The following is a 14,231-nucleotide window of genomic DNA, read 5'->3' as shown; positions in this document are numbered from 1 at the left end:
GTTCTTTAAAGAGGAAGAGAGCAGGGTTTCAACAGAATTCAGGCTCAAACCTTCGTCTCTATTTATGCCTCTTGCTAGTTTCAACTCGACAATTTCATTAATAGCACTATACCCGTAACTGGAAGAGCACACCGGAATCACAGTGTTTTTACATTCCATAGGATGACTACTACCAAGGCAATGTTATGTAATAGCAGATTTTTCTGTATGTTGTAAGTGTATATAACATTTATACTCTGGGCAATGTCCTCCACGGTCCTAATGACCTGTAATACGGTAAAATCTTGCCAAAGGATATAATAAACAACCAAGGTCATAGGATACCTCCTAATATCGTGTCGGACCTCCTTTTGCCCGTAGCGGCGCAGCAGGTCAACGTAGTATGGACTCAACAAGTAGCTGGAAGTCCCCTGCAGAAATATTGAGCCATGCTGCCTGATACGCCCGCTAGGCAGAGCAGATGATCAGGATTGTGGAAAGGGCCAAATAAGGTTGGGGGTCAGTTTCACCCTACGATTGTAATTTATTGTAATTTACTAACACGTTTACAACCAAAGCGGCACATAGCCGAACCTTTAAAAGTTTCAAAATTCAATTCTTTCACGGCCGAAGTCCTCCAAACAAGAAATCTTAAAAGCAACAAGATAAAATGCAGTTAAAATTGCAAATTATATATATTGCATCTACGCTGAAATCCTCAAGACAAGGGTTGATAGACAAACACAAACAATGTGCAATACAAAAGGCCGAGGGCCCACAGTAAAAATTTCAAGATTTTAAAAATAAATTACTATAACATTTCAATGGCAGAAGGCCGCAATGTTTAAGCTTGGAAGATGATTTTAGAAATAAGGTTCCAATGCTGAAGACCAATAATTAATTTTCTAAAATTTAAAAAAAATATAACCATAAGCCTTAAGTTTTAAGTTGCTGAAACTGCACTAAAAGAAAAGACAACACAACGGCAATAACCTTTCAGCAAATGTCCACTTGCTGGAAATAAAACTTACATAAAACACAGTAAAACCAAGAATTTTTCTTTCATCATTGGCTATGATAGATTATAAACAGACAATTAAACACAGGTGAGAAAGACAGTAAAGAAAACAGCACTCAGGAGCCTCCAGGGGGTCGGTCTGCCCTCGTTCACTTAGGTGAGACAGGTGGTGAGTCCAACTACACTTGATCCGTCGGAACCCAACCAAGGGACAGCCACGGAGCGAGCGACAAAACGACTTGCTTGCCACCAATCGGTACATGAGAACTCAAACACCAAATGGTACGGGCGTAATTATTCACAATCGAATATGCATATGAATTAAGCTGTCAAAACGACACACCGTGTTGGACAGCGACAACAGGTGAGGAAAGGACTGTGTCTGAAATTACGTTCGTGGCCAGGCAGGTAACCGGAACACTAACGGCCACAAGACAGAGAATTCCGCTGGTGTACTTGAATTGTAGTCAACCAATATAGTTAATTACACCGCATGGCGACTAAATTTCAGTAATACAAACACACGGTGTTGCTCACAGGAAAATCTCCCCAACAGATAACCAACGAAACGAACCACACAACATGGATGGACGTGGCTTGGATACTTGAAACCACTACTCAATTTTGACGTCCTGGGTCGGTGAACCACGAAGCTCGTAGCAATCGGACAGATCCACACACGCTCCGACACTGCGAAGGGACCGGCAGAGGACCCAGTAGACTGCGCAGCGCGGAGATAACTTAACTGGTCCGCAGCAACAGACCGACTTCTCTCAGAATGCCGACAACATCTACAATAGTCGACAATGGAAATAACGCCAACTCCACACACAACCTGACAAACACTTGCAGGAAGACCTAAGCGATGCCCAATAGTAACTAAGCACGCACGAAGACAAATCGTGGTTCGACACACACACACACACACACACACACACACACACACAGCCGACTCATGAATGGTCGGCGAGCCAAAACGCGTCGACCGGTAGGACGACCGCCCGACGCTCCGCCAAGACCGTGGCCCGGAACAAGTGATGCGTGGCGGGAATGGTCGGGCGAGCCATGTCGACGCAGACCTCACTGCTGCTCCAACCCGACTGTACTGGTGCTACTATAGTTCAATTCTTTTATCTTGGCGGCTCGCGCATGCCCGCCCAGACGCGGGAGATTGCTGCGTTGCCAGTTGCACACGACGCACGCGCCAATAGAAGCAGCGCCATAGTATAGCATAGTTCGCAAGCTTACGTTTAGGAGGGAGCGCGCAGTTCATGAAGTAAAGCCACCACGGCCGCATTAACCCTTTCGCTGCTACAAAGACGTGCTCCCTGCATTCCGCGCTGTGCGCGATTTTGTCACTGCACTGCTCGCCTGCACTCTTCAAAATTTCGTGCAATGGTTTATTACATTTAATGCTGCATAATAACTGCGTTGAACATCGAAACAAAATTAAGTCATTTATGGGGGGAAGGTATCAGTCAAGAAGACGTGTAAAAATCAAATGTTTGGGCCAAATAGTTTTTGTCAAAGCAGTGGGAACACCATGTGCCTGCACAGGCGAGCAGTGCAGTGATGGCAAAATCGCGCACAGCGCGGAATGCGGCGAGCACGTGTCTGCAGCAGCGAAAGGGTTAATGAAGAGACAAAGCACTAGATATTTCAAAAAATTGCATTCAAACGAATATAATTCGTGAAGTAAGGCACTTCGATATTGTTTTTAAATAATGAAAATATTAAGCACCACACAAGGTTTGAACTCATAACCTTTCACGTAGCAGCCCAGCATCTTAACTGCTACGCTAACGCACCTCGTCTGACTATATAACGCCATGAAGACTATAACACGATACGCAAAATACTGACAAACACTGTTGGTATGACTATGAATCACTCACGATTCGTCGAAGTACAATAGGAAATAAACAATTACCGCTGTTCTTTATTGCGAAAAAGCGGTTCGTGAGAGTGATACAAACACCTTTCCTTGCTATCGTCTGAATTAGGAGTCTTATTGCTTGTTTGGTTTAATTAATTAATAGAATACGAAGCAATTGGTATAAAGAATGCTTTTTCCAAACTTTCTATAAAAGAATGTCTGCTATCAAGACATTGCTTTTGTTCTATTACTTTATTTATGACTGAACGTTTCTAAAACTGAAGACTCTCGTCCATCCTCTACACTGCAGTCGAGATGTGGCAACGTCGTTCTCTGTTCATTGGCTGACTGTGTTTTGTGACATCAGATGCGCAGAACGAACCTAAACTCGGCCGCCAACATAAATGACTCGCACTTTAGTGCCGCATTGCAACTCCCCGACTGGCAGGTCCGGACTGCACTCCAGACGCGTTCCAACTGACTGGCAGTCCGAACTCACGATCCGAACTGCTTATGACAGACAACGACCGGGAAGTAATAGCAATCGAGCAAAGATACTACGAAAGGGGATACATCGATACGAGCTGCTAAGGCCGCTCACGGTCAGGCAAAGCAGTAATTCAGTGACAGTAGTAATTCAAATTAACGTAGTGAGGTTGAAGTGCGTTAAAAACAGGGGTGTAACGTACATCATGGCGGGAACACGAGCCACGCACGGCTCACTGCCTCTATAGGCACCAATAACTGCGAATGTCTTGCTGATGCAGAATTTTGTGCACCGACTGACCTCTCGATTATATCCCACAAATATTTGATGCAATTCATGTAGGGCGATCTGGGTGGCCAAGCCATTCGCTCGAACTGTCCAGAATGTTCTTCAAGCCAATCACGAACAAGTGTCCCCACTTGATATGGCACGTTGTCATCCACAAAAATACCATCGTTGTTCGGGTACATGAAGTACATGAAAGACTGCAAATGGTTTCCGAGTAGCCAAACACAACCAATACCCAGTCCATTCCACGTAAACACTGCCACCACCAGCATGCACAGTGCCTTGTTGACAATTTGTGTCCATAGCTGCGTGGGGCCTGCGCCAAAATCGAACCCTGCCATCAGCTCTTACCAACTGAAATCGGAACTCGTCTGACCAAGCCACGGTTGTTAAGTCGTCTAGGGTCCTACCGATATGGCCACGAGCCCAAGAGATGCGCTGCAGACAAAGGTACTCGCCTCGGTCGTCTGCTACTATAGGCCGTTAACGCCAAATTTCGGCGCACTGTCCCAACGGGTACGTTAGTCGTGCGTCCGACATTGATTTCTGCGGTTATTTGGACAGTGCTGTATGTCTGTTAGTGGTGACAACTCTACGGAAACGCTGCTGCTCTCGGTCGTTAAGTGAAGACCGTCGGCCACTGCGTTGTCCGTGATCAGAAGTAAAGCCTGAAATTTGGTTTTCTCGTACACTCTTGACTCTGTGGAATTCAGAATATAGAATTCCCTCATGATTTCCGAAATGGAGTGTGCCCTGCGTCTAACTCTGTAAGTAGGCTGTTTAGGTTTTTATACTGGTAACGCCACGTCCCTTAGTTTAGCATCTGAGCTCAGTTGATTTAAGTTAGCTTAAGATGGGGGAGGCTATATGTGAGAACGAGTTGTGATGAATTGGAAGAAATGCATTGAGAAGCTATAATAAAATGGTTTGGCCAAAAAAGAATTTTGAAAGAGGATGTGAACAGAATATAGAAAGCATGCTTGGATAGGATTTTTTTGGTGGAAAAAAATGTTGAAATAAGAGGAAAGATCTACAGATCGAAGTTTTGGGTTGGACTGCAGTACCAAATGTCACACTGAAAACGAAGCCCGTCTTTCCTTTTGTATTATTCCGCTATGTGTTTATGTACCCTTGTGTATTTGTCTTTTTCCTATCTTTAAGTGTTTAGCTAATAAGATTTATGTTGTAGAATTTTTCAAATACTATATTATTTACTTTGTAAAGATGTTTAGACATCATTAGTTCTGTTCGGTTTCAATGCTCATGTGTGAAGTTGATGTTTCGAAAAGTATTCTCGCTATTTTATATATTTACTTATGTCATAATTCCTGTAACACTGATGTATATGTTTATTTATATTCTTTTTTAAAGCCTGTGTTACTACAAATGTTATCTGTACTGTTATGTTCTTTAATGATGTATTGTGTACCTTTGTAATTGTATTCTTATGTTGTAAATTTATAATTGTATAGACACCAGTTCTTCAAATTAAGTATCATTTCACTGCACACGTTTCTGTTGGTCATAATATACGCACAGTATGTGAGCAGTTGGGACTGTTAGTGTTTGCACGTGTGTTAATAATTCAGCAAGGGACTGGTTAACAGCATTGCTGGTTCTAAGGACATTTCAAAAAAAATTTTGTGAGTGCACAAGTGGTGGTTCATGGACTTGCTATATTGTCCGCAAGTCTGTTCGATGGTGATTGTGCACCTGCACAGTCGCAACGAATGGCTGCTAGCCATCTCTACAAGGACTGAAGTGGGTCTGCACCTTTGATGATCCACCAATACCATACTCTCTACCAAGACTATAATGGGTCTGCTCTGTGATGACCTACCTACCAATATTCTTCAAAGCTTCGAATGACTCTGCTGTGGGTTTGCTCTGTTGTGGCCCATTACCTTTCTGCATGTCAAGAGTCAGCACTGTCTTTCTGTTGAAAGGACAACACTACTTCTTCAAGACTGCATGGAAATCCACTACTTCCATGTGCATTTTCTTTTACTGCTCAGACTTTGAAAAAAAAAATCTGCAATTTTACTGTGATGAATGATCAGGACTGTCTTTATGGACTGTGAGAAAGTTTTAGTTTTTGACCAACATTGTATCAATAAGTGTGTGCATTTGATTTCTTTATTATTGTAATTATGAAAAATTTATCAAAACTGTATTGGCCACTGCCCAAAACATTTTGTAAAATTTTTTGTGGGTAGCATGGGGGCTATGTAAGTAGGCTGTTTAGGTTTTTACATTGGCAACGCCACGTCGCGCTCTATATGAAAATCACTGGCTGTGCTGTGTGCAGTCTGAGGCTGGTTTGCATTGTTGTTGGCAATTGTAGTGTTGGGCAGTTGGCTGTTAACAGCGTGTAGCGTTGCGCAGTTGGAGGTGAGGCGCCAGCAGTGGTGGATGTGGGGAGAGAAATGGAGGAGTTTAGAAATTTGTAAGACTGGATCTCATGAACTGCTATATATATTATGGCTATTAAGGTAAATACATTGTTTGTTCTCTATTAAAATCTTTCATTTGCTAACTATGCTTATCAGTAGTTAGTACCTTCTGTAGGGATCATTTATTTAGCTGGCAGTAGTGGCGCTCGCTGTATTGCAGTAGTTTGAGTAACGAAGATATTTGTGAGGTAAGTGATTGTCAAACGTATAGGTTAATTTAGTCAGGGCCATTCTCTTGTAGGGATTATTGAAAGTCAGATTGCGTTGCGCTAAAAATATTGTGTGTCAGTTTAGTGTTGATCAGAGTAGGTAAAGAGCGAAATGTCTGAGTACAGATGGAGTACACATATTCCGTCCCGGGGGAAGTGATGGCGCGAGGAAGAGCATCCGGACATCCACTGTCACTAACAATGTGAAATCTGAAATAACATTCCGACCCCATTGCAAGATGAGATAAAGCCAGGAAGAAGTTAGAAAAAGACAAAAAAAAGTTGTAGGCTCACTAGTCAGCTAACTTAGCGCAGCTAGAGGATACATTTTGATGGAATGTATGGAGATATATGAGACGCTAGTAACAACGAATGTTCAAGAATCACAAGAGGAGGGGGTATACTTGGGAAAGGCCGGGTAATACGGGAAGATTTCAGGTAGATTGTATCATGGTCAGACATAGATTCCAAAATCAGATTCTGGATTGTAAGGCGTACACAGGAGCAGATATAGACTCATATCACAATGTAGTACTGATGAAGAGTAGACTGAAGTTTAAGAGATTAGTACTAAGGAATGACAAGATACGCTTGAAGTTTTCTAAGGGCTGTGGAAACAGCAATAAAGAATAGCCCGGTAGGCAGTACAGTTGAAGAGGAATGGACATCTCTAAAAACGGTGATCACGGAAGCTGGAAACAAAAAGATAGGAACAAAGTAGGTAACTGCAAAGAAACCATGGGAAACAGAAGAAATACTTCAGCTGATCGATAAAAGAAGGAAGTAGAAAAATGTTCAGGTAAATTCAGGAATATAGAAATACAAGTCGCTGAGGAATGAAATAAAGAGAAAGTGCAGGGAAGCTAAGACGAAACGGCTACATGAAAAATACGAAGAAATCGATAAAGAAATGATAGTCAGAAGGACAGATTCAGCATACAGAAAAGTCAAAAAAACATCCAGTAAAATTAAAAGCAAGAGTGGTAACATTAAGACTGCAACCGGAATTCCATTGTCAAATGCAAAGGAGAGAGCGGATAGGTAGAAAGAGTACATTGAAGGCCTCTATGAGGGGGAAGAGTTAGAGCTGTCTAATGTGATAGAAGAAGAAAGAGGAGTCGATTTAGAAGAGAGAGTGGATCCAGTATTAGAATCAGAATTTAAGAGATCTTAAGAGCAAATTAGGCAGGAAGGATGGATAACATGCCATCAGAATTTCTACAATAATTAGGGAAAATGACAACAAAACGACTATTGACGTTGGTGTGTAGAATGTTGGAGTCCGGCAATATACCGCCTGAATTTCGGGAAGGTATCATCCACACAATTTCGAAGACTGCAAGAGCTGTCAAGTGCGAGAATTATCGAACAATCGACTTAAGAATTCCATCTAAGTTGCTGACAAGAATAGTGTACAGAAGAATGGAAAAGAAAGTTGAGGATGTGTTAGATGACGGTCAGTTTGTCTTTAAGATAGGTAAAGATGCCAGAGAAGCAATTCTGATGTACTGGTTGATAATGGATGTAAAAGTAAAGAAAAATCAAGACACGTTCATAGGATTTGTCGACCTGGAAAAAGCGTTCGACAACGTAAAATGGTGCAAGTTGTTAGAAATTCTGTGAAATATGTGGGTAAGCCACAAGGAGAGACGGTGAGTGAAGAGGATATACCCTATTGTTTTTCTATCCCCTTTTTGACATATATACTGTTGGCCATTAAAATAGCAGCACCAGGATATCTAGAAAATAACCAAATTATACGTGCTGTACAGACAGTACAAATAGTACAGGATGTCCTGTTCCTCAGTATGCGTCCGAGACGCCCAACATGTCTACATATAGGATCGCATGCTGCTGGTGAAACTCTTTTACGTGAACGGTGACTATGCGCCCTGCAGAAGTTCCGGAAACTCAAGTGTATAAAAATTGCAATGGTCAGATGTCGGAGTGTGTGGAGAAAATAACAAAATTCGAAAAGAGAGGTTGTTTTGAAGCCACAGGGTTGCAACAGGGATCGAGCAGTGGTGTGCAAATATGCAGCGCACGGGTAATTGCCCGAAAATTAGACATGCCTGCGAGTACAGTGCATAAAGTCCTACGAAATATCCTGCATTACTATCCATACAAAATCACCATGTTCAGAAGTTGCTTCCTGCTGGCCTGCCTATAAGAGAACCATTCGCACTGAAATTTCTTGCTCGCGTGGAAATGGAATTCCATCTCCAACAAGAAGTCAAAACGCGTAACTGCAGAATATGGGACAGAAAACCCTAACGAACGTTAACCAGTACCATCTCATTCTGCAAAGGTGACTTTGTGGTGGAGGTTGACTGCATCGTTTATCTTATGGTCAGATGTCGGAGTGTCTGTTACCTGCACCGTCACTGGTAAGAGTTATGAGAGTCTTTTGCTCATCACAGTCGCTCCAACTTTTCAACGCCGTGGATAATTCGGTAGGATCGTTTTTATGAAAGATGGCGCTCCTCCGCAATATTCACAGCCAGTGAAGCTGCTGCTGCGATGACATTTTGGAAGAGTTAGAATTATCAGCCGCAATTTCCTTACAGCGTGGCCGTCCAGATCACCTGATCTTAATACGTGTGACGTCTCGTTGTGGGATTATCTAAACGAATTGTGTTCGATGCTCCAATTACGACCGTAGCTGAACTGGAGGCCCGCAATGCGCAACGAATTCTGAATGTGACTCCTGAGACACTCTGGCCCTGTTATGGAACATGATGTTTCTCGATTTCAGCTTGTGGCAGAAAACTGAATATGTTGCACCAGTCTCACTACAATCAGAAACCAACGTCATTCTGATTTTTGCGCGATTTTTGGACCCAGGAATATTAAGAAAATGTCATTTCTTTATGTGATTTTGGCCGCAGTACAAACAAGAGCAGGTTTTTCCCATCCGATATGATACGACCTAGCCGTGGTGGATGGGCTTACCTAACTAACAGTGCCGCAACTGTTGACAGCTGAACTTGTGCTGTCATACGCATTGAACAGTATACACTCCTGGAAATGGAAAAAAGAACACATTGACACCGGTGTGTCAGACCCACCATACTTGCTCCGGACACTGAGAGAGGGCTGTACAAGCAATGATCACACGCACGGCACAGCGGACACACCAGGAACCGCGGTGTTGGCCGTCGAATGGCGCTAGCTGCGCAGCATTTGTGCACCGCCGCCGTCAGTGTCAGCCAGTTTGCCGTGGCATACGGAGCTCCATCGCAGTCTTTAACACTGGTAGCATGCCGCGACAGCGTGGACGTGAACCGTATGTGCAGTTGACGGACTTTGAGCGAGGGAGTATAGTGGGCATGCGGGAGGCCGGGTGGACGTACCGCCGAATTGCTCAACACGTGGGGCGTGAGGTCTCCACAGTACATCGATGTTGTCGCCAGTGGTCGGCGGAAGGTGCACGTGCCCGTCGACCTGCGACAGGACCGCAGCGACGCACGGATGCACGCCAAGACCGTAGGATCCTACGCAGTGCCGTAGGGGACCGCACCGCCACTTCCCGGCAAATTAGGGACACTGTTGCTCCTGGGGTATCGGCGAGGACCATTCGCAACCGTCTCCATGAAGCTGGGCTACGGTCCCGCACACCGTTAGGCCGTCTTCCGCTCACGCCCCAACATCGTGCAGCCCGCCTCCAGTGGTGTCGCGACAGGCGTGAATGGAGGGACGAATGGAGACGTGTCGTCTTCAGCGATGAGAGTCGCTTCTGCCTTGGTGCCAATGATGGTCGTATGCGTGTTTGGTACCGTGCAGGTGAGCGCCACAATCAGGACTGCATACGACCGAGGCACACAGGGCCAACACCCGGCGTCATGGTGTGGGGAGCGACCTCTTACACTGGCCGTACACCACTGGTGATCGTCGAGGGGACACTGAATAGTGTACGGTACATCCAAACCGTCATCGAACCCATCGTTCTACCATTCCTAGACCGGCAAGAGAACTTGCTGTTCCAACAGGACAATGCACGTCCGCATGTATCCCGTGCAACCCAACGTGCTCTAGAAGGTGTAAGTCAACTACCCTGGCCAGCAAGATCTCCGGATCTGTCCCCCATTGAGCATGTTTGGGACTGGATGAAGCGTCGTCTCACGCGGTCTGCACGTCCAGCACGAACGCTGGTCCAACTGAGGCGCCAGGTGGAAATGGCATGGCAAGCCGTTCCACAGGACTACATCCAGCATCTCTACGATCGTCTCCATGGGAGAATAGCAGCCTGCATTGCTGCGAAAGGTGGATATACACTGTACTAGTGCCGACATTGTGCATGCTCTGTTGCCTGTGTCTATGTGCCTGTGGTTCTGTCAGTGTGATCATGTGATGTATCTGACCCCAGGAATGTGTCAATAAAGTTTCCCCTTCCTGGGACAATGAATTCACGGTGTTCTTATTTTAATTTCCAGGAGTGTAGATTGCATAACATGCACCTCAAAAAATAGCTGTCGTATTGTGATTCGTCGGTCATTTGTAGCAAGTTTCATTTACGTTAAGTCCTTTACAGCACTATTTATTGGTAAAATTTTCGTTAAATTTGTTTTTATGTCATCACGATTCCCCCTGCGTCAACAATATCCTGTTCAAATTTGATGACATTCAGAGCAGTGGTTTTCTTTCTACAGCTTTTTGAAACTGGATCTTTAATTATGGACATCCTGTACATAATTGAAATTGTAGGTAAGGTGACTGAGTGCGAAATTTGGTGCATAGAGTTTCAGCAACCAGGCTCTAGCCAGTCTGGCCGTCGAGGCGAACAAGCACGGATACGTCATTCCATGCTCCTTCACCTCTAAGCCAGCCATTGTCAGTCGTAGTTTCTGTGGTGTGCCGGCTTCTCGACAATGTATCAACAGGTGTTTTCAGAGGGTGAGATATTTGACAAATGTGCAAGTCCGGGTGACAGCCGAAGAATAGCCTCAATGCGTCGCCGGCCGGTGTGGCCGTGCGGCTCTAGTCGCTTCAGTCTGGAACCGTGTGATCGCTACGGTCGCAGGTTCGAATCCTGCCTCGGGCATAAATGTGTGTAATGTCCTTAGGTTAGTTAGGTTTAAATAGTTCTAAGTTCTTGGGGACTGATGACCACAGATGTTAAGTCCCATAGTGCTCAGAGCCATTTGAACCTCAATGCGTCAGCAGAACAAAGCCTGCTGTCCAAATTGAAGGTTTGAATCCTGCCTCTGGCATGAATATCCTTAGGTTAGTTAAGTTTAAGTAGTTCAGCGTTCTAGGAGACTGATGACCTCAGATGTTAAGTCCCATAGTGCTTAGAGCCATTTTGAACCAAATTGAAGGCTATACGAACCAGAGGTGATAGAGTTGTGTTCTCAATGGCACTATATACCATTACACCATGTGCTAAGCCAAATAGCAAGCATAAGAACGTGATTTTCCAGTGCTCGTACCTCGGGTTCTATTGGTCATAAGAAGGTAATGTCAAGTGTTTGTGTAGCCCTTGGTCTGCGGATCATTTTTATATCCATCAGAAGATTCCTTCTAATATCACTAATACAGCACAGGATCAAAGTATGAAAATTACACACTTCCTCTTGCTTAGGCAAATGGAGCAAATCGGCTGGTTTGTTTTGCATTTCATGTAGTCTGTGGTGGGCTTGACAGAACTTATGGAGTCACCATTGTTCGTGGGCGTTTCCTCGGAGAAACCCACAACAAGAGTTTTTCTACGTTTTCGCCGTCATCGGCGGACGAAACCCAGCCAAGGATTCCAAGATGGCTACCCACTGGAAGGGCTGAAATTTTCACGATATGTTCCTAAGATGCCGATCTTGAACAACCCTGAAAATTTTCTTGATACCTTTATCCGTTTCCCAGATACGGAGTTTAATTTAGCCTACTTTTACATGTAAAATCCGGTATTTGGCGAAATTAAATGATAAATAACTGCACTCGAAAGGGATTTCTGAATGAGATACTCGATGTTTCTTCTTCCCTTACATAACGAATATGAACGGCGTTACGCCTACCTTCTTTGTTGTGTTATGCTGAATGCTAGTCATTTGCATGTCGAAGAATCAGGTCAATGTTTGGTGTCTTTTTCTGTTTATTGTTTTTTTAACGTCTTCATGGCTATGCGTTTCTAATAACCAACAATTTATTACAATAGATTGTCGTTTCACCGGTTAAAGTTATATCATAGAACAATCTCGCTTTTTTCTGAGTAAACATTAATTCTTCATCCCCTTCCCCTCCCTCAACCCAATAAAAGTGTAATCGAAGAGTGAAAACAGTCTTGTAGAAAATTGGCTAACATAGTTTTAGTTAGATTCTGAAAAATCTAAAATAATTTCATGTGGTAACGTTCTAATGGATAGAGGACCTCAGGGTTATCAGCACGGGCCAGAAAATGACCTACGCTTCTTTCCTGTGACATAACACCGGCGTATCATAGGTCACTGTGATTTGGAGTCTCCCTATCTTCCGGTGACGCAAATGACGCACTGGTGGATAAGCGCTCTCACGCTTCTCTCGTAAGACTCTGGTAGTTACAGCATAGAGAAGACGTCAGCACTCACACGGTAAAGATTTCACCCAGTTTTAAACTGACAGAGGAGAGGCGTAAGTCAGTGAACTGTCATACCTTATGACGTGCTTTAAACATGATAGCAAACTTACATACAAGAGAAACTGCAGAGCTGGTCGTGTAAATTTGAAATCGTTAAGCAAATGACGCCACGGAAAGGCAACCAGAATGGAGCTATTACGCGATTTCTTTACAGAAATTGTGTATGTAGAGTTATGACTTTCGTGGTAGCAATGCTCACAGGCCAGGTGCTCCATATTTCAGTATGGTTTTACTTTCAGACGTTTAAACTACAACCCCCGAAATGCGACGCGGTCAGACAAATAATTATAAAACTGTGACAGGTAAAACGATATTACAGATTAATTCTTACAGTAGTAGTAGTAGAGGGGTTTTTTGGACGCACGACAGCAAGGTCTTCAGCGCCCGTTCAGTAACATAGGGAGACGGGTGTCAAGAAAAATCCCAGAACAGGAATATAAAACTGAACATAAAACACGGGTAACAATCGTTGAAAAATATGTGCTCATCCACACCGAAGCGTGGGATGAAGCAGGGTGTCAACAGTAAAACATGGACAACACAGGAAGAAAATGATAGAGGGAGCTAAAACAATGTAGCAGATGGAAGTGGCTGGCTGACCACAAAGAAAAAAGGGGAGCAGCAGCCACTCTGCAATACACTAAAACCTCCAGCCTAAAAGTTGAGGCCAGAGTCCAGACACGTCACAAAACTTAAAAACCCTAGACACACACGTCTCATCATTAGCTAAAACAGAAGGCAGATCCCCATCAACTTGTGCTTCTGCCCGTGCATCACGGTATAAAATGCAGTCTGTTAACATGTGCCGGACAGAGATGTGCACACCACAAGCATCACAAAACGGAGGATCCTCCCGAGAAAAAATAGCAACTAGCCACAGTTAATAATGAAGTTTATTAACATCATTCAGCGCTGTTACCACTTTCTAACCGACAGGTACGACACCAGACGAACGTTTAACATTAAATTAGATGAGATTAAATTACATATAGTTTACACTGTACATGAGACGGTGGCTGTTTTTCGTTATGGTAAAAGTTACTTTGGATTGTAGTGGCCTACAACAAATAAAAATGTAAGAAAACGGTCATCTTTACTGTGATTTGACCTCATAATTAATTAAAACAAAGTAAACATCTTTCTATGATAAAGAGTTTGAAGTAGTTTTGTGTTACTAAAGTAAAAGACACTGTATCACTGTATAGCACTGTTCAATGGCTTTGAAGAACTTATTTTGCCCAATAGTAAGGTAGTAAGCTATATTCACCACTTTGAAAGTACGGAAGAGCACTGCAAAACACCTAAACATTTTGG

Source organism: Schistocerca piceifrons, chromosome 4, assembly GCF_021461385.2.
Source record: "Schistocerca piceifrons isolate TAMUIC-IGC-003096 chromosome 4, iqSchPice1.1, whole genome shotgun sequence".
NCBI classification, from domain to species: domain Eukaryota; kingdom Metazoa; phylum Arthropoda; class Insecta; order Orthoptera; family Acrididae; genus Schistocerca; species Schistocerca piceifrons.
This window is presented reverse-complemented; position numbering follows the sequence as displayed.